This window comes from Balaenoptera ricei, chromosome 3 (assembly GCF_028023285.1).
Source record: "Balaenoptera ricei isolate mBalRic1 chromosome 3, mBalRic1.hap2, whole genome shotgun sequence".
In the NCBI taxonomy this organism is placed as follows: domain Eukaryota; kingdom Metazoa; phylum Chordata; class Mammalia; order Artiodactyla; family Balaenopteridae; genus Balaenoptera; species Balaenoptera ricei.
In genome coordinates, this window is record NC_082641.1 from 106,000,319 (window position 1) to 106,025,072 (window position 24,754).

General features: G+C 39.2%; 1 protein-coding gene across 10 annotated transcripts in view; it reads left to right on the forward strand.

Moving 5' to 3' along the window:
• Nucleotides 1-24,754, forward strand: part of MEGF10 (multiple EGF like domains 10) — a 364,824-nt gene that overhangs the window by 111,784 nt on the left and 228,286 nt on the right. Inside the window, exon 1 of one of the 10 annotated variants that reach the window (XM_059916990.1) lies at nt 15,395-15,486. The exons of the other annotated variants lie outside the window; for them this stretch is intronic. The gene's annotated coding sequence lies outside the window, so the exon portion shown is untranslated. Of the gene's footprint in view, nt 1-15,394; nt 15,487-24,754 lie in introns of those variants that run through there. 10 annotated transcript variants of the gene reach the window in all.

The following is a 24,754-nucleotide window of genomic DNA, read 5'->3' on the forward strand; positions in this document are numbered from 1 at the left end:
CCAGAAAAAGAATTCAGAATAATGATAGTGAAGATGATCCAGGACCTTGGAATAAGAATGGAGGCAAAGATTGAGAAGATGCAAGAAATGATTAACAAAGACCTAGAAGAATTAAAGAACAAACAAGCAGAGATGACCAATACAATAACTGAAATGAAAACTACACTAGAAGGAATCAATAGCAGAATAACTGAGGCAGAAGAACGGATAAGTGACCTGGAAGACAGAATGATGGAATTCACTGCTGCGGAACAGACTAAAGAAAAAAGAATGAAAAGAAATGAAGACAGCCTAAGAGACCTCTGGGACAACATTAAACGCAACAACATTCGCATTATAGGGGTCCCAGAAGGAGAAGAGAGAGAGAAAGGAACAGAGAAAATATTTGAAGAGATTATAGTCGAAAACTTCCCTAACATGGGAAAGGAAATAGCCACCCAAGTCCAGGAAGCGCAGAGAGTCCCATACAGGATAAACCCAAGGAGAAACACGCCGAGACACATAGTAATCAAAGTGGCAAAAATTAAAGACAAAGAAAAATTATTGAAAGCAGCAAGGGAAAAACGACAAATAACATACAAGGGAACTCCCATAAGGTTAACAGCTGATTTCTCAGCAGAAACTCTGCAAGCCAGAAGGGAGTGGCATGATATACTTAAAGTGATGAAAGGGAAGAACCTACAACCAAGATTACTCTACCCGGCAAGGATCTCATTTAGATTTGATGGAGAAATCAAAAGCTTTACAGACAAGCAAAAGCTAAGAGAATTCAGCACCACCAAACCAGCTCTACAACAAATGCTAAAGGAACTTCTCTAAGTGGGAAACACAAGAGAAGAAAAGGACCTACAAAAACAAACCCAAAACAATTAAGAAAATGGTCATAGGAACATACATATCGATTATTACCTTAAACGTGAATGGATTAAATGCCCCAACCAAAAGACATAGACTGGCTGAATGGATACAAAAACAAGACCCATATATATGCTGTCTACAAGAGACCCACTTTAGACCTAGGGACACATACAGACTGAAAGTGAGGGGATGGAAAAAGATATTCCATGCAAATGGAAATCAAAAGAAAGCTGGAGTAGCTATACTCATATCAGATAAAATAGACTTTAAAATAAAGAATGTTACAAGAGACAAGGAAGGACACTACATAATGATCCAGGGATCAATCCAAGAAGAAGATATAACAATTATAAATATATATGCACCCAACATAGGAGCACCTCAATACATAAGGCAACTGCTAACAGCTATAAAAGAGGAAATCGACAGTAACACAATAATAGTGGGGGACTTTAACACTTCACTTACACCAATGGACAGATCATCCAAAATGAAAATAAATAAGGAAACAGAAGCTTTAAATGACACAATAGACCAGATAGATTTAATTGATATATATCGGACATTCCATCCAAAAACAGCAGATTACACGTTCTTCTCAAGTGCACACGGAACATTCTCCAAGATAGATCACATCTTGGGTCACAAATCAAGCCTCAGTAAATTTAAGAAAATTGAAATCATATCAAGCATCTTTTCTGACCACAACGCTATGAGATTAGAAATGAATTACAGGGAAAAAAACGTAAAAAGGACAAACACATGGAGGCTAAACAATACGTTACTAAATAACCAAGAGATCACTGAAGAAATCAAAGAGGAAATCAAAAAATACCTAGAGACAAATGACAATGAAAACACGACGACCCAAAACCTATGGGATGCAGCAAAAGCAGTTCTAAGAGGGAAGTTTATAGCTATACAAGCCTACCTAAAGAAACAAGAAAAAGCTCAAGTAAACAATCTAACCTTACACTTAAAGAAGCTAGAGAAAGAAGAACAAACAAAACCCAAAGTTAGCAGAAGGAAAGAAATCATAAAGATCAGAGCAGAAATAAATGAAATAGAAACAAAGAAAACAATAGCAAAGATCAATAAAACTAAAAGTTGGTTCTTTGAGAAGATAAACAAAATTGATAAGCCATTAGCCAGACTCATCAAGAAAAAGAGGGAGAGGACTCAAATCAATAAAATCAGAAATGAAAAAGGAGAAGTTACAACAGACACTGCAGAAATACAAAGCATCCTAAGAGACTACTACAAGCAACTTTACGCCAATAAAATGGACAACCTGGAAGAAATGGACAAATTCTTAGAAAGGTATAACCTTCCAAGACTGAACCAGGAAGAAATAGAAAATATGAACAGACCAATCACAAGTAATGAAATTGAAACTGTGATTAAAAATCTTCCAACAAACAAAAGTCCAGGACCAGACGGTTTCACAGGTGAATTCTATCAAACATTTAGAGAAGAGCTAACACCCATCCTTCTCAAACTCTTCCAAAAAATTGCAGAGGAAGGAACACTCCCAAACTCATTCTATGAGGCCACCATCACCCTGATACCAAAACCAGACAAAGACACTACAAAAAAAGAAAATTACAGACCAATATCACTGATGAATATAGATGCAAAAATCCTCAACAAAATACTAGCAAACAGAATCCAACAACACATTAAAAGGATCATACACCACGATCAAGTGGGATTTATCCCAGGGATGCAAGGATTCTTCAATATACGCAAATCAATCAATGTGATACACCATATTAACAAATTGAAGAATAAAAACCATATGATCATCTCAATAGATGCAGAAAAAGCTTTTGACAAAATTCAACACCCATTTCTGATAAAAACTCTCCAGAAAGTGGGCATAGAGGGAACCTACCTCAACATAATAAAGGCCATATATGACAAACCCACAGCAAACATCATTCTCAATGGTGAAAAACTGAAAGCATTCACTCTAAGATCAGGAACGAGACAAGGATGTCCACTCTCACCACTATTATTCAACATAGTTCTGGAAGTCCTAGCCACGGCAATCAGAGAAGAAAAAGAAATAAAAGGAATCCAAATTGGAAAAGAAGAAGTAAAACTGTCACTGTTTGCGGATGACATGATACTATACATAGAGAATCCTAAAACTGCCACCAGAAAACTGCTAGAGCTAATTAATGAATATGGTAAAGTTGCAGGATACAAAATTAATGCACAGAAATCTCTTGCATTCCTATACACTAATGATGAAAAATCTGAAAGAGAAATTATGGAAACACTCCCATTTACCATTGCAACAAAAAGAATAAAATACCTAGGAATAAACCTACCTAGGGAGACAAAAGACCTGTATGCAGAAAACTATAAGACACTGATGAAAGAAATTAAAGATGATACCAACAGATGGAGAGATATACCATGTTCTTGGATTGGAAGAATCAACATTGTGAAAATGAGTATACTACCCAAAGCAATCTACAGATTCAATGCAATCCCTATCAAATTACCAATGGCATTTTTTACTGAGCTAGAACAAATCATCTTAAAATTTGTATGGAGACACAAAAGACCCCGAATAGGCAAAGCAGTCTTGAGGCAAAAAAATGGAGCTGGAGGAATCAGACTCCCTGACTTCAGACTATACTACAAAGCTACAGTAATCAAGACAATATGGTACTGGCACAAAAACAGAAACATAGATCAATGGAACAAGATAGAAAGCCCAGACATTAACCCACGCACCTATGGTCAACTAATCTATGACAAAGGAGGCAAAGATATACAATGGAGAAAAGACAGTCTCTTCAATAAGTGGTGCTGGGAAAACTGGACAGCTACATGTAAAAGAATGAAATTAGAATACTCCCTAACACCATACACAAAAATAAACTCAAAATGGATTAGAGACCTAAATATAAGACTGGACACTATAAAACTCTTAGAGGAAAACATAGGAAGAACACTCTTTGACATAAATCACAGCAAGATCTTTTTTGATCCACCTCCTAGAGTAATGGAAATAAAAACAAAAATAAACAAGTGGGACCTAATGAAACTTCAAAGCTTTTGCACAGCAAAGGAAACCATAAACAAGACGAAAAGACAACCCTCAGAATGGGAGAAAATATTTGCAAATGAATCAACGGACAAAGGATTAATCTCCAAAATATATAAACAGCTCATTCAGCTCAATATCAAAGAAACAAACACCCCAATCCAAAAATGGGCAGAAGACCTAAATAGACATTTCTCCAAAGAAGACATACAGATGGCCACGAAGCACATGAAAAGATGCTCAACATCACTAATTATTAGAGAAATGCAAATCAAAACTACAATGAGGTATCACCTCACTCCTGTTAGAATGGGCATCATCAGAAAATCTACAAACAACAAATGCTGGAGAGGGTGTGGTGAAAAGGGAACCCTCTTGCACTGTTGGTGGGAATGTAAATTGATACAGCCACTATGGAGAACAATATGGAGGTTCCTTAAAAAACTAAAAATAGAACTACCATATGACCCAGCAATCCCACTACTGGGCATATACCCAGAGAAAACCGTAATTCAAAAAGACACATGCACCCGAATGTTCATTGCAGCACTATTTACAATAGCCAGGTCATGGAAGCAACCTAAATGCCCATCAACAGACGAATGGATAAAGAAGATGTGGTACATATATACAATGGAATATTACTCAGCCATAAAAAGGAACGAAATTGAGTCATTTGTTGAGACGTGGATGGATCTAGAGACTGTCATACAGAGTGAAGTAAGTCAGAAAGAGAAAAACAAATATCGTATATTAATGCATGTATGCGGAACCTAGAAAAATGGTACAGATGAGCCAGTTTGCAGGGCAGAAGTTGAGACACAGATGTAGAGAATGGACATATGGACACCAAGGGGGGAAAACTGCGGTGGGGTGGGGATGGTGGTGTGCTGAATTGGGCGAATGGGATTGACATGTATACACTGATGTGTATAAAACTGATGCCTAATAAGAACCTGCAGTATAAAAAAACAAACAAACAAAAAAAAAAAAAAAAAAAAAAGAATAAATGTTAACTAAAGCTTTATTTATAAATGATCATCCATTTGTTTTCAACCTAAATGCTTCCTCAATTTCAACTACTGGTTTCACTCCATTCAAATCTAGGATTCTTACTATGTATGCTGTAGTCTGGTATATTATGCCATCTTTTTCAATTCAAAATATCCTAGTCACAGAAAGAATGATTTTTCCACATTGCTTGCTAACCTGTTACCTTTCCACAGCCTTGGAGGGATGGCTGTATAATGTGTTACACTGAGAACAAAATCAAGTTGGGGCAGTGTCGTCTAGGTGTTTCTGTTTAATCAAGCTGGGTATCAGAACCCTAACATCAGCTTGGGTTTATTTGGTCCAGTTATCTGTATGATAATTTTGAGGATCTTTTTAACTGAGGACTTTATAAAGATAATAAAATGATTTTTTTGAGAATAATTGAAACCAAAGCCCTGGAATTAAAACTAATTATCAACTTTGGCATTAATATAGACAACAAACTGTAAGCTATCGCAAGTGGAATTTGATCTCATTTTCCAGTTCTCCCTCCTCTGTATGAATGGCTCAGGGAGCTTTTTCTGTTAACATATCTCTTCTGCTGAGCTCCCCTTTTCCTCATAACAGTCCATGCTTTTCAATGTCCCTGGCTCTCTGTGCTGGGATGGGCCCATATTGCAGTTTCTCTGGCTCTATGTATGTCAAGACTAAAGTTTGCTTCAAGTCTAGGCTCTATCAATTGTTATTGTAGACCTGCTTGAGTGTGGGATGCTCTAGAAAATACCGATGTCTTACTGTACTTGAGTATCTGGGAGCACCTATGGATTCTGTGCCAGTCCCTCCATTCTTTCCTTCTCAGCGAGCACTGTCCTGCTTCCACCCTCCCTCCTCCAGCTGTGGTGTAGTCCTCTCGCTGTTGTCTTGGATGATGTGCAGGATTCTAGTCCCCTTCTTTTGGCTGAAAAATTGTCTCCTTCATGGAGGTAAGGTGAAATAAATTCCTCCACTCAGTGGTACCAAGATATTTCCTGCTCAGTGCCGTTAAACATCCCCCAAACTACAGTGGTTCAAGAGATGTACAATTCCTGTCTACAGAACTTGCAAGGAAACCACTTAGACATGAGGATGTGTGTTGTGGAATTAGGGAGAATGGCTCACACCTCCATCACCAACAAAACTCTCTCCCTCCCTCCCTCTTTCCCTTCATTCCTTTCTTCCCTTCTTATTCCTTTCAATTACTTTGGAAAGAAGTTTGACTTACCACATGCTGGACATGGAGATGGTGGCTTATTAACCCATATTCCCACACATTTTCAATCTTGACTCTGCATCAGAATAATATCTAACAGCTTAAAAAAAAAGAAAAAGATTAGAAGTTTCAGCCCCACTTCTAAACTACTGAAACAGAACCTTGGGGATGAGACTCAGAAGTCTGTATTTTGAAAAATCTCCACTCTTTAAAACATATGCAGCCAGATTTGAGAATCCACAGCCTGAATGTTGCCTGCTGTAACAATGATGTATCAAATACTACATCGGATTGCACCGATTGTGTTAGAGTTAGTTTAGTTTACCTCTCTCTTTCATGGCCTGGCTTGAGGGACAGAATAGTGATGAGGTTAAGAGTATAAATGGTTACATAAGACTGCCAAAGTTCAAATCCTGATTCTACCACTGGGTGTTTTATTGAGCAAATTATTTAATCTCTTCATGTTTCAGTTTATTCATCTGTAAAGTGGCATTAAAAATAGTACTTGTCTCATAGCACTGTTGGATGATTAAATAAGATGAGAAAAGTAAAGCACTAAGAACAACACCTGACACACAGTAAAGGCTGTCAAAATATCAGCCATTGCCATTTTATGGTCATGCTTGAATCATAAGGGTCTCCTGGAGTTTGAAAAGACTTTAAAAGATGATCTAATCCTCAGGCAGTTGGATATTATTATGATTCCCATTTTGCAGATTAGAAAGCTCAGGTTCTTTTTTTTTTTTAAAACGTCTTTATTGGAGTATAATTGCTTTACAATGGTGTGTTAGTTTCTGCTTTATAACAAAGTGAATCAGTTATACATATACATATGTCCCCATATCTCTTCCCTCTTGCGTCTCCCTCCCTCCCACGCTCCCTATCCCACCCCTCTAGGTGGTCACAAAGCACCAGCTGATCTCCCTGTGCTATGCGGCTGGAAAGCTCAGGTTCTTAAGTGATGTGCTTATGCAAGATGATTCAGGATGAAAATAACAATTATAATAACAAAAACAATAACAAGTAGTATCTATTGTGTGTTTACAACATGCCAAACACTGTATTAAGTGTTTGATGTACTTAACCCAGTACATTAACCCATATCATTAACCCAGTGCTTTTCAACCTTTAACATGCACACACAGTCACCTGGGGATCTTGTTAAAATGTAGATTCTAAAAAAAAAAAAAGAAAAAAAAAAGTAGATTCTGATTCCTTAGGTCCAGGATGGGGTACAAGATTTCTACATTTCTAACAACTTTCCAGGTGATGGTGGCTCTGCTGGTCCAAGACTCACCCTTTGAATAACATGAGTTCAACCTGCACAACAGCCCTATCTGATGGGTTCTAGTTTTTGTCCTTATTTTACGTACAATAAACTTAGGTTGTGAGGATAAATAACTTCCTTGAGGTCGCAGGGCTTGGAGCCGTAGTAATGGGGCTTGGACTGATTGTCCCGTTGCAGAGCCTGCCTCCTTCCCCATCCCGCCTGACTTCATTCACGCGTATGTGACAGGGGATCTATGCCACTTGGCAGATGTAGAGCAAATGCCATATGTTTCCCAAAGTTTTAAAGTCATGTGTCTACTTAAAGCAGAGACACTGATGGTGTGTTTTATATATTTTTAATTGTTCATTACACCCCTGGCCCTTTCAGCTAGAGTGACCCATTTATATCTGTGGCTTCTCTTGCACAAAAAAGAAAGTCCTAAATTCCAGCTGATGGTAAACCTAATGCTCAGGTCCCTCCTGAGCTGTAACACTCACTTCCACCCTTTTAAATCCTGACCGTATTTGATTTGAACCCTTTTCACTGAGATTAGAATTCCTGGCTCCATATACTTAGATTGGATCCTTCGCCCTCCTGTACTGTTTTGGACTTAGCCTGTGCAGCAGACTCAGAGATGCACTGCTTAGGCCCCCTTTGAAGAAAGAACTTGTTGCCTAGCATCAGGAGTGCTTCCAGCTGTTGACCTCTTCAGGTCTGCTTCAGCTCAGAAGCCCAGGCCAGCTCTTCTCTGGTCTCCCAGGCCTGGCCATTTCTACTAATGCTGACCCCTTTATGGGCACCCTTTGCTCAGAGCTCCTCTCCAGGCTGGCAGAAACTTTGTGAGGTTGGCATCATTGTCTGACAGCTCCCACACCCAATCCTACTTTCTTTATTTCTTTTCACAAATATTACTACCCAGCATAGTAAACCTTTTGCACTTCTAACTCCATCTCAGTGTCTGTTCCCCAGAGGTTCCAACCAACACCTCCCACCGCTCAGCTAAGTGAGAGCTCTTGCTCAACCTAACCCAAGTTATCAACCCCAACCGGTGCCTGGGTAGACCTGGCCTGGTACTTGGTAGACATCTATGCCCAGGCAGGTGCTTGATTATATATAATCACTCAATAGACAGGTGCATATTGAGTAACCATTGGGTACTCATACCTTCATAAGCATAATCACCTCTTCTAAATGTCTCAGATGAAGGAGAAATGTGGCAAATTTAGATACCATGCCTCTATTTAGCCTTTGGTTCCTATGGTAATTGTTTGCTAGAGGTTAAAATTTAGTGATTACATACTACATCTTAGGATCATCGGGTGCTGCCTACGTAATTACAGGGTTGTGATATAGTGAGGAAAAACAGATGTCACCAAAATAAGATAAGAAGTGACTAGCTATGTCTATGGTGGAAAAAATACAGGGACCATGAGTCCGCAATATTGAACTGCAGTTCAAAAAGTAAATCACATATTGGATACAGAAAAATAAACAGAGAAGAAGATTGAGGGGCTTTTTGGTTTGGTTTTTGTTTGTTTTTTGGGTTTGGGTGGGTTTTTTTGTCGTTGTTTTGTTTTTTGGCTATTTATTAATACTACACAGAATCCTGGGTCTTGGTTCTAATTTCAGATGGGGAGTTGTCAACATGATTTAATTGGATGGGCTCTCAGAGCCCCCTCCCTTATCCCCCCATATCCATGTATTCCTATATTAAAGAGTTTGGAGTTTTGAATAAAGGGGCAGGTAGAGGAGGGAATGGTAATTTTTGAGCATGAGCTGTTCCCCAGAAGTGCAGGCCTATGTCACTACTGTTTAGATGTGTGTGGCTGTCAGTGGACAGGTCATGAAAAGAAGTTCTGGATGTCCAGAGGACGGAATGAGATCTTTCCATCTCTGGAGAAAGGGAAATGACTGCGAGAGGGAAACCGTGTTGGAAACGAAGTAAAAGACAAGTCCAATTTTGATTAAAGCACATTTTGGCTACCATAGCTTAAGAGAGTCTTAGGAAACCTGTAGACTAGAAGCAAATCATAAAATAGAGAGAAAGAAATCATAAAGCAGAGAGCTGGGCAATAATATATGTGGGATGGACAGAAAGGTTTGAAAAATGCATTGTTAGGTCGAAGAAGGGAAGTGAACTACCGAAGAAATTATGAGGTATTTTCTAGAAAATGGGCTTTTCTTGGTGCAGAAAGGGTAATAGGTTACATCTAAAGCTGAATTTCTCGTCAACAAAGACTGACATTATAAATTAACCTGGGAGGTTGTGAAATTCACATCCATTGAAGATAGCTCCAATATGGCCCTGCATGAAGTTGAGAAAACAAGAAATAACCAATTTTAAAGTCTGTTTGTCCCCCACAATTCCCTGATTTATGGAAAAAATGAACATTTTTACTTTTTTTACTTTACCTACAGTCTGATATGCATGCAGCAAAGGTCTGAGTGTATAGTTTTCTGAATAACTAGCCTAGAAACCCACCAGAGCACACACAGTGAGGTGACTCTGTCACCCATGGAGCAGATAAAATGACATCAATAAATCATAAAATATGCCCAAGAGGGCATTATAAATCATTTAGAGTTGCTATTAATATTTTAGACATGTTCATTTTTAGCAGTGTGTTAAAGTTTAGTGTTTGCATTCCACTTTAATTCAGCACTTGATAATTGAAATATGATGCTGTTAAAAGTGATTTAAAAAATTTTTTTTTTTTTTTTGCTAATCACTGAAAGATTAAACAGAATAAGGGAACTGATTGTTAGCTTCATTCTCTCTAAAAGTCCCTTCTGGCACTTTGGGCAGTGGTCCCCAAACCCAAAAGAATATTCTTTGTCAGTACTCACCCAAGAAAAATGGTGGTTTTCAACACATTGGTCTGTAGAGCTTTTTCACTTTCTTTCTGTGACCTGCAGGCTGTTCCACTCTTGACTTCCTTGGTGGCTTTATGCTTTCTCTAGTTGGTCAGGGCATCCTACCTATGCCACTGTGGGTATCCACTTCTTCCATATTATTAAAAGCATCCCAAGTTATTAATAAAAACCATTCTCTACTGAGAATCTATTTTGTGCCCAGCGGTGTGCTAAGTATTTTTTATTTATACAATATCATAGGTCTTCACAAAAACTCTGTGAGGAGAATACTATTACTCTTACTGCTTATAAGGCAACTTAGGTTCAGAAGATTGAGAAATTAGGCAAAGATCTCAGAACTGGTCATTGGAAGCTATCTTTATTCTAAAGCCTATGGGTGTTTCCAAGTCAGAACTTGATCCCCTTAGAGACTTGCCGGCTAATACTTATGGCTTCAATGTGTGGATTTCTGTTAAGAGATGCTAATATGTTTGTAATAACTCATACTTCATGAATTATGACTTACTAGCCACCTCTTTCTAGAATACTCACTTTCTTTTAAACACAAAGAGGCAGTTCAGGTAGCTGCCTTCAGGGGATCAGTGGTGTGGTGGAATAGGGCTGCATGGGTGGACTGGCTCCACTTTTCCCAGAGCTGGTAAGGGGAAGAGATGTATATCTGCCAGGACTCTTGATTTTTAAGCGACGCAAACGTGACTTGAGCTAGACAAAGAAGACGGTGCTTCCTGGCTTACTGGATTGTACCATCTGGGCAGCCTTTCGCATCACAGTGATTCCCACAGGCTTTCAGCTTAGAGCCTCTTGGTTGATCAACTTCAGAAAAATCCTAGAATTTAGTCTGTGTGACTGATTTAAGTCATGTGTCTGTCTCGAAACCAACCACTGTGCTCAGGGAGGCGAAATACACTGTTTGGCTAACCTCCAGTCACATGTCCATACTTGGATTAGGGGATGGGATGAGGTCAGTCTCATCTGAATCACATGCGAGTAGGAGGGGTGTGCCTCATCAAAGGGAAATGGAGGTTTACTATCATAAGCAGTGGGAGGAATGGATTCTGAGCAAGGAAAAATTAGAAATGGACATTTAAAATTGCTATTTAAATTGAGTGGGTTTGAAGGTGAAATGAGAAAATACAAAAGCATTTGATAAACTAAAAAGCACTGTGCAATTAAAAAAAAAGTTCTCCTTTTATTAATTGATGTACTGCTTCACTCAGAGCTGAGAAATGAAAAGCTTTAAAACCTTGTACTTTGATTTGATTAGTAGATCATTCAGTAGAAACCAATGCAAATAAAACCAGCATAACCTTACTAGGGAAGCACAGCTGTGGAATATTCCTTTTTTTAAAAAGTAATTAATTGATTAATTTATGGCCACGTTGGGTCTTCGTTGCTGCGCACGGGCTTTCTCTAGTTGCGGCGAGCAGGTGCTACTCTTCGTTGGGTGCGCGGGCTTCTCATTGCGGTGGCTTCTCCTGTTGCGGAGCACCGGCTCTAGGCGGATGGGCTCTAGAGCGCAGGCTCAGTAGTTGTGGAGCCGGGCTTAGCTGCTCCGCGGCATGTGGGATCTTCTAGGACCAGGGATCGAACCCGTATCCCCTGCACTGGCAGGCGGATTCTTACCCACTGCGCCACCAGGGAAGTCCCTGGAATATTCTTTTCTTTTTTTTTTTTTCTGTTGGTTTTATGAAGGAGAGAATCATGGAGGGGGTCCCGAGAGGGAAGAGGGGCTGGATAGCCTTGCATGTCAAGAAAGGTCTGTGGTCAAATAAATAAATAAATAAATGTGCTTTTCCCTCTTCAAAGTTACGCTTTATTTTAAAAAGTAAATATTGATTTTCTTGATACAAATAAAGTTTATATGCAATTTACTGTAGGTGTAATGTAGTCTAAGTTCATCACATAAGCATCAACTTTAAATGATTACTACTTAATCTAATTCTATTTTGTCCCCTTTTGTTTCTCGGGGAGAACTTATTTTTTCTATCAATATATTTCTGTTGTTCAGAAAGCTATGTAGCCACTTCCGTGGCTTAGGAAATTTCTGCTCAGATGTCAAAGCCCAAGAAGGCAAGTTCTCTCCAGTTTTATTACCTTCCTGGAACTCCTCAGGAAGAAGGCAGGGTGTGCCCATGTACCCTAAGCATTCCCAGGGCCTTTTCTGCTCACTCTACCTGCCCTGAATCTCATTTGGCTCTGAGAAAAAAAAAAAAAAAAATTCCCTCAGGCCACATGATTCAGCTATCAGGAGAGAAAGTATCTGTACAATGTATCCTTCTCCCTTTTAAATCCCATTTATTCATTCTCCTTTGCATTAAATGCTCATCTCCACTGAGAGTGTGCTTTAATTAAACCTAGAAACACTTAGAAATGGAAAAACCTGATTCCCAAAAAGACGCATACAGAAAAGTGCATGAATATATACATATAATTATAACTCTTATGGATATTTTGTTATAGAAATGTATGTTCATAAAAATGTTTAAAAAAGGAGTAAAAAAAAAAAGATTAAAAAAATCTCCCATCTTACACCACTCACTCAGATATTTGCACTATGATAATTGTGGAGGCTATGCTTTCATTTTGGGGGGGGGGGTGGGGAGGAAGGAGGGCCTGGTATTTGCATATTTTCTCATTTATAAAAATGAGATGATGTTACAACACTCATTTATAATCTTTTTTTCATATAACAGTATCTGATTAATATTCTTTTCTACAACAATCTATTTCTTAAAGGGGTTATGTCTTATTTTTTTCCTAAACATCTACTTTAAGATATTCTTGAACAGAGTAACAATTGCTAAATACAAATGTATAGCGATTTTTCTCTTTGCATTAATATATTGCTGCCCCTGCCAAGAGAGATGTATTTTAATATTGCTCTTCTGTAGACAATGTCTTAGTGCTAGGAAATGAATCTAACAATTTGTCGCATGGGGGGTGTTTTAAAACAGAGTTCACTCATTATTTTGCATCATGACACATAGTCTGTCCATCCATTTGCCCATAAGAGTGAACCAGTTCTAAAGAGAAAGTTACTCCTTCTTTCCTGATGAGTGTTTGCAGAGGAAAGGGAGGAATCGATTCAATATTTATTTTAAATGGCATTGATTAAAGATCTTGCTGTTTATGCTTGGCATATTGTATCAATGTCAGCTGTACCCTTGAACACAATACATGCCTGGTATACTAGTTAGCCACAATCACATTTTAAAATGTGCGATCCTCTATTCAATTGTTTGTGGCACACAATCATATTAGATTTTGGAAATGGAACCAGAAGATATCCCACTATTAGCGTATTTCCGTTACATGTGTTTGTCAGAACATTCCTTGATTGAATAAACATGTATTTTTCCCATATCTTTGTAGTATGAAAAATTTCATTTCACCAGTCGGAGAGCATGATCCTACTTTAGAACTGTAGAAATATGATGTTTAAGTCAGGTAAAATAATGCCAGGGAGGGGATTTGGAGGAAAGAAAGTTGCTGACTCGCAAGACTGGAAATGCCAGATATGGTCAGATCGAAAGTGGTCCAGAAGGCTTACTTCTAAGAACCAGGGAATGAGTCTGGGTTTTTGGTCCGAGCAGGGCAGTGGAGTAGGAAGCAGAGTGCCCTTGGGGAAGAACTTTCATCTGAATACTCCTTTACATGCCAGGCAGTTTGCTTCTGGTATCTCATGGGTTGCAGAGGCCATAACAAAACAGGATGAGGTTCAGGCAAGGTGTCAGGAGGCAAATGTTAGTTAGCAGCAGGTCAATTCCCACCTCATACAAAGAGCTGCAGGTGTGCTAATTGCTAAAGTCTGGGGTGAATCTCATCTGAAACCAGCAGGTGGAAACCCATGACAGCAAGCAGTTAAATATGGCTTCCCTGCCACGCTCAGAACTAAAGGTCGATTCCAGCATTACTCCTGGCACATCTAACAACTCATAGAAGAAATAAAGGTAAGTGATGCCAAGGGCATGGAAGCATGGGCAACCAGGTACATTTTAAGAACTCTTGTTTCAGCATGAGTGTCATGTTTGGTAGGGAATGGTAACAGCTGAGACTGAAAAAGCAGCTGGGACATAGTGGAGGATTTTTATATGTTGAAGAATTTGGATGTTTTCTATGGGTGTTGGGAAAACTGTTGATGGTTTAAAGCAGAGGTGTGACGAGATCAATCTGGCCACGGAGATAGATTATTCAGGCAGGAATGCGAGGTATTAGAAAATCGGAGAAGATTAATATGGAGGGCAAGCGGGCGCATTAGAAGGCTAGGGCAATAAAGACAAAAGGACAAAGATATTTGTTGCAGCACTGTTTACAGGGAAAAAAACCTTGAAACAACCTCAGTAGCAACCAATAGGAATGAAGCTGTGCAGTCGTGAAAAAGAATAAAGCATCTCTTTTGACATACTGATATGGACTGTTCTCCAAGATGTGTTAATTGAATAGAGCCAGGTGCAGAATAGTGTGTATCTTATTCTAAATATTTGAATGAAAATAAGGGAAAAATAAAAATATACGTTTGCATAGGCATAAAACCTAATATCAGGGTTAGCTTTGGAGGGGATCTGGGGTGGGAAAGGGGCTTAAGATTCACTGTACAGTCTTTTGTATTGTTGGAATATTTTTCAGGTGCCAGAACTATAATTTTTAAAAGCTCAAAGTCTTATGAAATAGCCTATATGAGAGAGGATTTTTGGAACTTAGTGGTCCCAAGATACGGGTTTCCCTGAAATCAAGTCCCTTAATCGCAGCCACTGTGGTTTCCCATTAGATTAGTGTGTAGCATCTTGAACCATTTTCTTGGTGGCTACAGCATCTCCGTTCTAGCCCCCATCTATTTTCTGGCCCAGGTGGGAGATGACTTGGGAGAATGGGGAATTACACGAGCAAATTGGGACGGTGAGCATTCTTGTAAATCTTCCCCCATTACCCGAGAATTCTCTGCCATGACATAGAATTCTACCTTCTCTCTTCCTTAGCCACACACGCCAGTTTTATGGATATAAGAATAGATAATAATCTTTTAGGTGGCTTCATGATATGGTCGCCAATATTTGATGAGTAATGCATATTTTATTTAAAAACAGTGTTATGACAGCGGCAGTGAACACTGGGATTTCATGTTGTTTATGGCAAAAAGAGTGCTCTCCCTCCAACCCCCAAAGCCCACCCCTTCAAACCAAGGTTGGTTCTTCGGTGGCTTTTAAAATTTTAACTTCTGGATATAATGTGTAAATATAAAACCAAGCTGAGATCTCACTCCCAGTGGGTAACTCATGAGCTTGCCTTTTGTCCAAGATACTTTGGTTTTCTCATGTTGCTGAAAGGCTTTGAAGAAAAAAAAAATCCTAGAACTCTGTGGTATGGATTTTTCAGTCTCCCTGAAGCATCTAGAATTGTTTTTTATTTTTCTTCCCCTTTGAATCCATGAAAACAAACCCCTTTTTTCTTAATATAGTTTTATTCACACATTATTAAACTGATTTACCATATTCTGCACCACTGTAGGCTTAGCAATTATGTCTTTCTCTCATTGAGAGAATGAAACAATTATTCAGAATCTCATATAAAAAAGATTTTGCCTGATTCTGAAGGCACACACCACTGGGAATTTTGCTAAAACTGCTGATGTTATTAAAGTTTACAATTAGGGGAGGTATGGAGGGATAGAGATTAAGCAAATTATAAATGCAACAAATGAAATGCTAAACTGTAAAGTAGGAGTGTGTGGCCCTTAGGGCTCAATTGGCTGACATAAAACATTTCTAAGGAGTAGTTTTTACCCGGGGTTTCATCATTCCTTACTTTACTTTGGAAAGTGCATTTTGTTGGATGGGTTTGCTCTGTGTTTTGGAACACCTTGTTTCCAAGTTTGCTCTCTTAAAACACACGCACAATTGTTGTTTCCCTCAGTAAATGCTAGAATTTTAAACATTCTATGGTTTTCTCTAATGCAACAAAGAGAGAGGATCAAAAGTGATTATCCAATGGGACTTCCCTGGTGGCGCAGTGGTTAAGAATCTGCCTGCCAATGCAGGGGACACGGGTTCGAGCCCTGGTCCAGGAAGATCCCACATGCCACGGAGCAACTAAGCCCATGCGCCACAACTACTGAGCCTGTGCTCTAGAGCCCGCAAGCCACAACTACTGAGCTCGTGCACTGCAATTACTGAAGCCCACGTGCCTAGAGCCCATGCTCTGCAACAAGAGAAGCCCCCTCTGGCCACAACTAGAGAAAGCCCGCATGCAGCAACTGAAGACACAATGCAGCCAAAATAAAATAAATAAAATAAATAAATTTATTTTAAAAAAAGTGATTATCCACTACTGTTTAGCACTCAAAGGCAAGATCACACACAATAATGAGCCGGCAACACACGATAGAGTTTGGGGATGAGTAAACAAGGGGCCATTATTGCCTACAGTGAACAACCACCTGGAAGTTGAGAGAGTGGCATGTCCTAATCAGAAAAATAAATGACCAGCTGTAAGGTTAAAAGCTCATCATTCAAGGAGTGTCCATCTATTTGAAAGCATCTGGAAAGTAACCGGCACCTGCATTAACTACAAACTCATTTGCAAGGCTTGGCGACATCTCTCCACTTGACATCTCCCTAATCACTCATCTTGTGGGCCGGGAGTGTGCGGGCTATGCTTGTGAAAAGACAAAGCAAAAACTGAAAACCAGCAGGATTTTACCACGTGGATGCTTGCCAGTAGAGGCAGAGGCGCACGGGAGGAACTAGGTTTTCAGACAGTCTGTACGTGCCCCTTTTCCCTCTCTTTCAGACCCATCTATTCCAACCATCTTTCAGCTGTTTGTTTGTTTTTTTTTCTTTCTGTTTTTTGGTGAGGTTTTTTTTTTTAAAGAGAAATTTAGGCTAACAGCAAAACTGAGAGAGGAAGTTACAGAGATTTCCCTGCCCCCGCACACACATAACCTCCCCCATTATCAACATCCCTGGCTGAGTCATACATGTGTTAGAATTGATGAATCTACATTGATGCATCATGAACACCCAAAGTCCATAGTTCACATGAAGGTTCACTCTTGGTGTTGTACATTCTATGGATTTAGAAAATGTACAGTATATCCACTATTATAGTATCATACAGAGTTGTTTCACTTCCCTAAAAATCCTCTGTGCTCTGCCTATTCATCCCTCCTTCCCCCAATCCCTGGCAACCACCAATCTTTTACTGTCTTAATAGTTTTGCCTTTTCCAGAATGTCACACAGTTGGAATCTGGGAAACCTTTTCAAATTGACCTTCTTTTACTTAGTAATATGTAGGTAAGTTTCTTCCATGTCTTTTCATGATTTGATAGCTTACTTTTTTTTTTTTTGAACGCTGACTGATATTCTATTGTCTGTTTGTACCACATTTTATTTATTCCTCAGCTACTGAAGGACATCGTGGTTGCTTCCAAGTTTTGGTAACTATGAATAAAGCTGCTATCAATATCCTTGTGCAGGTTTTTGTGTGGACATGAATTTTCAACTCCTTTGTGTAAATAACAAGGAGCATGATTGCTGGATGATATGATAGAGTATATTAGTTTTGTAAGAAACCACCAAACTGTCTTCCATTTTGTATCTCACCAGCAATAAATAAGAATTCCTGTTGTTCTATAGCCTCACCAGCGTTTGGTGTTGTCAGTGTTCTGGATTTTGGTCATTCTCATGGTTGTGTAGTGGTATCTCATTATTGTTGTAATTTGTTTAAATTTGTTGTTTAATTTTCATTTAAGTGAAATGACATAAAATGTGGAGCATCTTTTCATATGCTTATTTCCCATCAGTATATCTTCTTTGGCGAGGTATCTGTTAAGGTCTTTGGCCCATTTTTAAATCAGGTTGCTTGTTTTTTTATTGTTGCGGTTTTTTTTAACTTCTTTTTTTGTTGAGAAAGAACCAAGCAAGAGGACTTTTCTAATATTCAAAATGAAAATGAAAATGCAACATGAGTATTTCTGTGAATTAACCACAATTTACTTGAAAAGACTTCATTAGATATTGCAGTACATGTGATACCAGATATTCTCCAGATGTTATACAGAGTAAAAATTACAGGTTTACAGTGAAGTCAGATGTATATTTCCAAAATGTCCCTTACAAGGGGATCCTAATCACAAATTGGCAGTATATTGTGAATATATATAATGAAAAGTGCCCTATTGAGGGCAGCATGCTAAGGAGCCCATATTATGCTCCATTGACTCATCAAACAATGATATTAAGAATGGGTCCTAAGGTGTTCTCTATCTGGGTTTTAATGTCCATAGTAGAAGGTGAGACTCCCTTGGCACCTGGCACAGCACTTTGGACCAAGTATTGTTTAGCAGTTCCAGAAGATAATCAGCTCCAATGGTCACTTGTCCTTCAAATTTATTTGAGATTTGGGTTATGTAGCTTCTTCAAACTCATGAACCCATGTCCAATATATTTCATTTAGTAAATGACAAATGGAATTGTTGGATGACATAGATGGCTTTTTATGTGAAAAGCGCTAACAGAAAACTCACTAACTAGGAGAAATCAATTCATCAAAAGCCTTTATGGATTATAGGATGAGTCTTCCAGCACATGGCAAGGACCCAATGACTTGAAAGTAAATGACAACACTCAATGACCGGAAATAGTGTTATTGCTTGTCAGATTGAATGACTTGAACGTGTGGCCAACCAATGCCTGCTTGTTATTTTAGAATCAGGTTTTCCAGCTGACCAATATTGACTACTTCCCAAACAGTCACAACAATCCCATAGAATCCCGAGCTTCTGATCATAATGTATATCAGATGAGAATTGCTAGGAGCTGAAGGAAAAGCAGTTAGGTAAGAACTAGGGAGTCTGGGAAAAATATTTTAATCACGCACCTAAATCCCAAACCCAGTGTTTCCTCGCTTGAACACACTTCTCATAACTGCCCAATTAAAATACATAAAAGAAAGGGATGAAGCTCAAATATAGAGAACTGAGATACTCTCAGTATCTAGAAACCCCTTAAAGATACTTCCATTCATTATCTGTTTGGGTTCAGACATCCCCTGAGGAAATGATGACATTGCTCAAGTTCATAGAAAAGCAACAGCCTGAGATGAGTCAGAAAGGATAGATGTTCACACCAGGGAGACTTCAGTTCTGCACCTGACAGTTGGAGCAGCTCAGATGTGGCCCATGAGCTTGCTTTACTCTATTTGGGTAAAGAGGCCTTCCTTCTAGATTCAAAGATGCAGAATTTAACTTTTGATGCAGAAACAGGGCACATGCCTAGAGGAGTGTTGGGGTGACATTGAAAAAGATCACAAGCAATTGATCTTACTTTGTTGAAGGTGGTACCAGATGATTTTCCAACAGTTTCTTTAGAGACTGACCCCCAGTCTCATCTCTCAAGTGATGGTAATCTAACTGAGTCCAGGAGCACAGACAATGGCTCTCTAGAGTTCTGGAAAACATAGAAAGGAATCAGTGCCATTTAGTCCCTAAAGCCAGGCTTAGTGTATTTTGTGAATGATAGCTGGGCAAGATTCTAGTTGAAGTTCAGTAATAACCCTGTCACTGGTAGGTATGATGACTTGGTAGTTGACATGACTAAAAGGGTTGCATTATTCAGTCTTAAACGAATCAGTGGAACTACCTTTACATTATGGATAATAAAATCATGAATCTTGTTATCCCAAGAGGAAAGAAATTGGAACTATAAAAGTTTACCAGAAAGCTGTAGATAATTCACAATGACAGGGCTAAATGTGTTAGTTAGGGGAATTAAGGTTTTGGAGAAAAGGTTAAGCTTATATTTGGGGCCCCTTGTAAGAGAGAGAGTTAAGCTAATTGCTCTGGATCCCCCTGTGATAAGCCAGGGCAGCTAGGCAGTGGGGCTGAGCTCAGGTAGTTGGTGAACACTTGGAAGAGGGAGCAGTGATGATTTAGAGGTTTGACTGCAAGTAACAATGTCCTGAAAAATAATATCTTCAATGAGATAGTTTCTCTCTCTCCCTCACAAGAAAGAAACCTGGAGATAAGGCAATCCAGGACTACTGTGGCAATAACAGTGTCAGGAAATTGCACTTGTTTCGCTGTATTGTGTTTGTTGCTTCCATCCTCAAGGCCACCTCACAGTCCGGGATGGCTGCTTGGGTCTTGCCATTTTATCCCAAGTCCAAGCTGGTGGATGGAGGAAGGTGAGAGAAGAAATAAAGCCCCTCCCATACAGGAAGATTTCCTGAACCTAGCACTCTTCATTCAGCATATTGGCAGAAACTAGTTATGTCCTAAGCTGACTGAAAGGAAAGCTAAAAAATAATTTTTTAGCTGGATAGCCATGTATCCTGTTTAAAAAACAAACTCAGAATTCTTTAACAAGGAAGTAGTGGAGAGTAGATTTGGGAAGGCACCTAGCAGTGGCTGCCATGCCTGGGTAACCCTCATGAGCTTGTTGATTAAAGTTCTCATTAATTTTTTGTTTCTGAGTTTATTGGATCAAAAGATCCCATCATCAGATGACCAGGCATTGGCCCTTCCTCATTGTAGTCTCACATTTACCGCCCCTCGGTGCCTGGAATCCCTGTGCTTGGGCTACTGTTCTCTGTGTTCTTCTCAACTATTGTTTGCTGCTGGTCTGACTCCTAGTGTGTAGGTAGACTCTTAGTCCATAAAGCCTGGTATGTTAGAAATGGAATGTTATGATATCCCAACTCTGTGTACCCATTCTCTTAGGGAATTCAGCTTCTGGTTTTCTTTGAGGACCCTGCCCTGGGGACCTTACCTTGTGCCAGCAATTCATGTGTATTGTAGCAGAAAAAACACATATTTTTTCTGTCTTACTTACTTTGATACCCCTGCAGCCAGTGGGCCGTGCTATGGATGATATCTGTCTCATTGATCTCTGCTTCATTCATGGACATAGTCCCTGCTGGTGTTCATCATCTCATGTAATTTTAGGACTTCAGAGGCTGCCTGCTAGGGCAGTGGGGTGATACATTGTTTCATAGGACAATTGTTTTGGTGTGATACATGGTTTTCCAGGTAAAATTTCCTACACTTTTTAGTCAACTGATTTTTTAAATTTTGGGTTTTTTTAATTAAAAAATTTTTAAATTGAAGTATAGTTGACTTACAACGTTGTATTAATTAGTCTCTACTGATTTTAATAGAAATCAGTTTAACCACATAGCCCTTTTCATCCCGGTATGTTTGGAGACCAGCTGGGGACTAGGTCAGGAAGAACTAAAATACCACGTGAGAAGAGTGCAGAGTCAGGGCCAGAGGGAAGGGATCTGGAATGTTACATTCTCTTCAGAGGAGAGGAGAGGACTGACTGCCCAAGCACGGGTTGCACAGATGCCTTGGAAGTGGCAGTGACCATTCTGCTGGCTAGCTGCCCGGCACAAATAGAGCTTCAGCTCCAGAAGAGGCAGGACTCCTGCTGGATCTGTCGTTAGACACCTCAGTCATCCACTTGCTCGCCACTGTGATTTCTTTAATGGCAGAGAAAGAGGTGGAGTTTTAGTTGTGCTCCTGGGAATATCACAAAAACTTGAGTATGCCCAGAGGGTATTATCTGAATATTATCTATTAGTGTGGTTGTCCAAAAAGATTGAGAATCATGGAATTAGAGAATTATAGTAATCTTTATTTGGACTTCATCGAGAAATCTTGATCAGCTTACCCATGAGGATAAGGGGAAAAAAAATGAAGTAGGTTTGAATCTGATTAAATTAGTATAGTCAATGGGTGCTCATTAATGGAGGTGGGTGTCTAATGGGTGTCACTAGGCTCTATCCTTGCCTAATGAAGATAGAGAAGGGATGCTAGTTCAGTTTTCAAGGAACATTAAATTGGAGTGATAGCTAATATGCTAGAGAATAGGTTAGAGAGAATCAGGACCCCAAACATCTGAGCAACCTGAAATGATGAACTGAACCTAACAACCATGAAGGTTAGTGAGGAATAAATGTGGTATCCTCTCTGGAGTCCAAATGACCAACCTCACACATACATGTTCAGGGAGACATGCTTAGGTCCACCATATTTAAGTGGGATTTTTTTTTCCTTGAGGTATAGTTGATTTACAATATAATGTAAATTTCAGGTGTATAACATACTCATTCACAATTTTCAAAGATTATACTCCATTTATAATTATTATAAAATATTGACTATATGCCCCATGCTGTACAATATATCCCTGTAGAGCAGGATTTTAGCTGTCATTCATTCCTCCATTCATCCATTCAAATATTTCTCAAAGTCCTTCTTTGCACCCCTTCTTTGTTTGGTGCTGGGGATTTCGTGATAAACAAGATAGACATAATTCATGTCCTTATGGAAACAATTGAATAAGAAATGAAGTAAATAAAAACAGTATCCTAGAGAATACATAACTTTAACATTCAGGGAAGTTTACCATGAGAAAGTGACATTAAAGCTGAAATGTGCAGGATGAGCAGGAGTTGGCTTACCAAGCAGTGGGGAGAGGAGAGAATGCTCCAGGAAGAGGGAACAGCAGGCACAAAGGCCTGGAGGTAAAATGACATAAAACACTGATGGAATGGGAGGAGGTTCATTTAGACTGTGACATGAAGGGTGGGAGAAATAATGAGAGACGAAACTGGAGAGGGAGAACTGGGGTAGGTCTGAAAGGGTTTTGCAAGTCACTTTAAAGAGCTTGGATATTATTTTTGTTGGATGACAATTCATAAAATATTCTTAAGCAAGGAAGTGACTTAATCAGAGTTTCATATTGGAAGGTCCCCACCAGCTTCAGCGTTGAGGAGGGAAGAGGCAGAAGGGAGCACAACTAGGTGCCTGGTGACCTGTTAGGAAGCTGTTGCAGTCACTGAGGTGAGAGAGGGTGGCCAGCACTAGTGACAGTGCAGATGGAAAGAAGTGGGCAGAGCTGAAAAATATACAGAAGGGGAATCAAGGATTTGGTGATGGTTTGGATGTGGGGGACAAGAGGGAATTCAAGAGCGGCTCTCAGGCTTCTGTCTTGGGACAAGTGAGTTGATAGCGAAACCATGTTCTGATTTTGGGGAACAGCAGGAAAGGAACATATTGGGGAGGAAAGGTCATGTGTTCAGTCTGGGACAGGTTGAGTTTGAAGCGATCAGGTGTTGTCCCAGTGGTGATGTCCAATAGGCAGTTGGATAAAAATCTAGAGCCCAAGAGAGAGATTTGGACTAAAGACACAGATTTGGCAATAATCTCAATGAATCAACAAAGATAGTAAATTCAGTCTTTGTCCCTATTCATCAAAGTGGGGCTTAGAATAAGGGAATGATAATTCTGCCTCTGGAGCACAAGATGGCACAGGGGCTGAGAGCTCTGGCTCTGCTCTGCACAGGCCATGTGGGCCTGAGGGAAGTGACTTAGGTCTTTGAGTTTCAGTTTCTTCACTACAAATTGGAGATTATAATACCAGTTACTACAGAGAAAGACAAATACCATATGAGATCACTTACATGTGGAATCTAAAAAAAATGATACAATACAAATGAACTTATTTACAGAGCAGAAGTAGACTCACAGACATAGGAAATAAACTTACGGTTACCAAAGGGGAAAGGGGGGGAGGGATAAATTAGGAGTTTGGGATTAAAATATACAAACTATTATATATAAAATAAACAACAAGGACTACTGCAAAACACAAGGCACTATACGCAATATCTTATAATAACCTATAATGGAAAAGAATCTTAAAAAAAAAAAAAAAAATATATATATATATATATATATATAACTGAATCACTTTGCTGTGCATCTGAAATTAACACAACATTGTAAATCAACTATATTTCAATAAAAATTTAAGAAAATAAAATAAAAATAAGAAAAAAAAATCCAGTTACTGCACAGTAATTTTGTAAGAATGGAATAAAATGATGAATATAAAATGCATTATAGTGCCTGGCATGTGGTTAATGCTCAAGAAATATTAAGTATTCTCATTATCGTTGTTGCTGCTATTGTGTTTTGCTCATTGTTTGGGAGAACTCACTCAAAGAGGGAAAGGCAGACTGTGCCTTGTTCAGATGAGACATTGAAATGTGAAAGTTTGTCACAGGAGGAATGGTTAAAGAGCCTGAGGCCGGTCAGCTTGATTTACAGGAGTATTGAGATAACACTTTTCAAATACACAAATGGCTTCCAGAAGAAAAAGGAGATACAATTGCACAGTGGGACCCGAGAGGATGGAAATAGGATGAACTGATAGGAATTTCAAGGAGACTGACCTCAGCTCAATATAGCCAAAGTTCTCTAAAGATAGAATAATTCGTTTTTTTGGAAGGAGGGACTTCCTCATCTCTAAATTAGAGATCCCATGATTGCAGCTGGAAGAGCCATACCTGTTATTGGAGGTGGGGTCGATGGTGGTCTTGCTAACTGTAGAGTGAGTGCCTAGTTTGAATAGGGTGCTTGTCTAGGGCTTGGAATCCTCAGCAAGC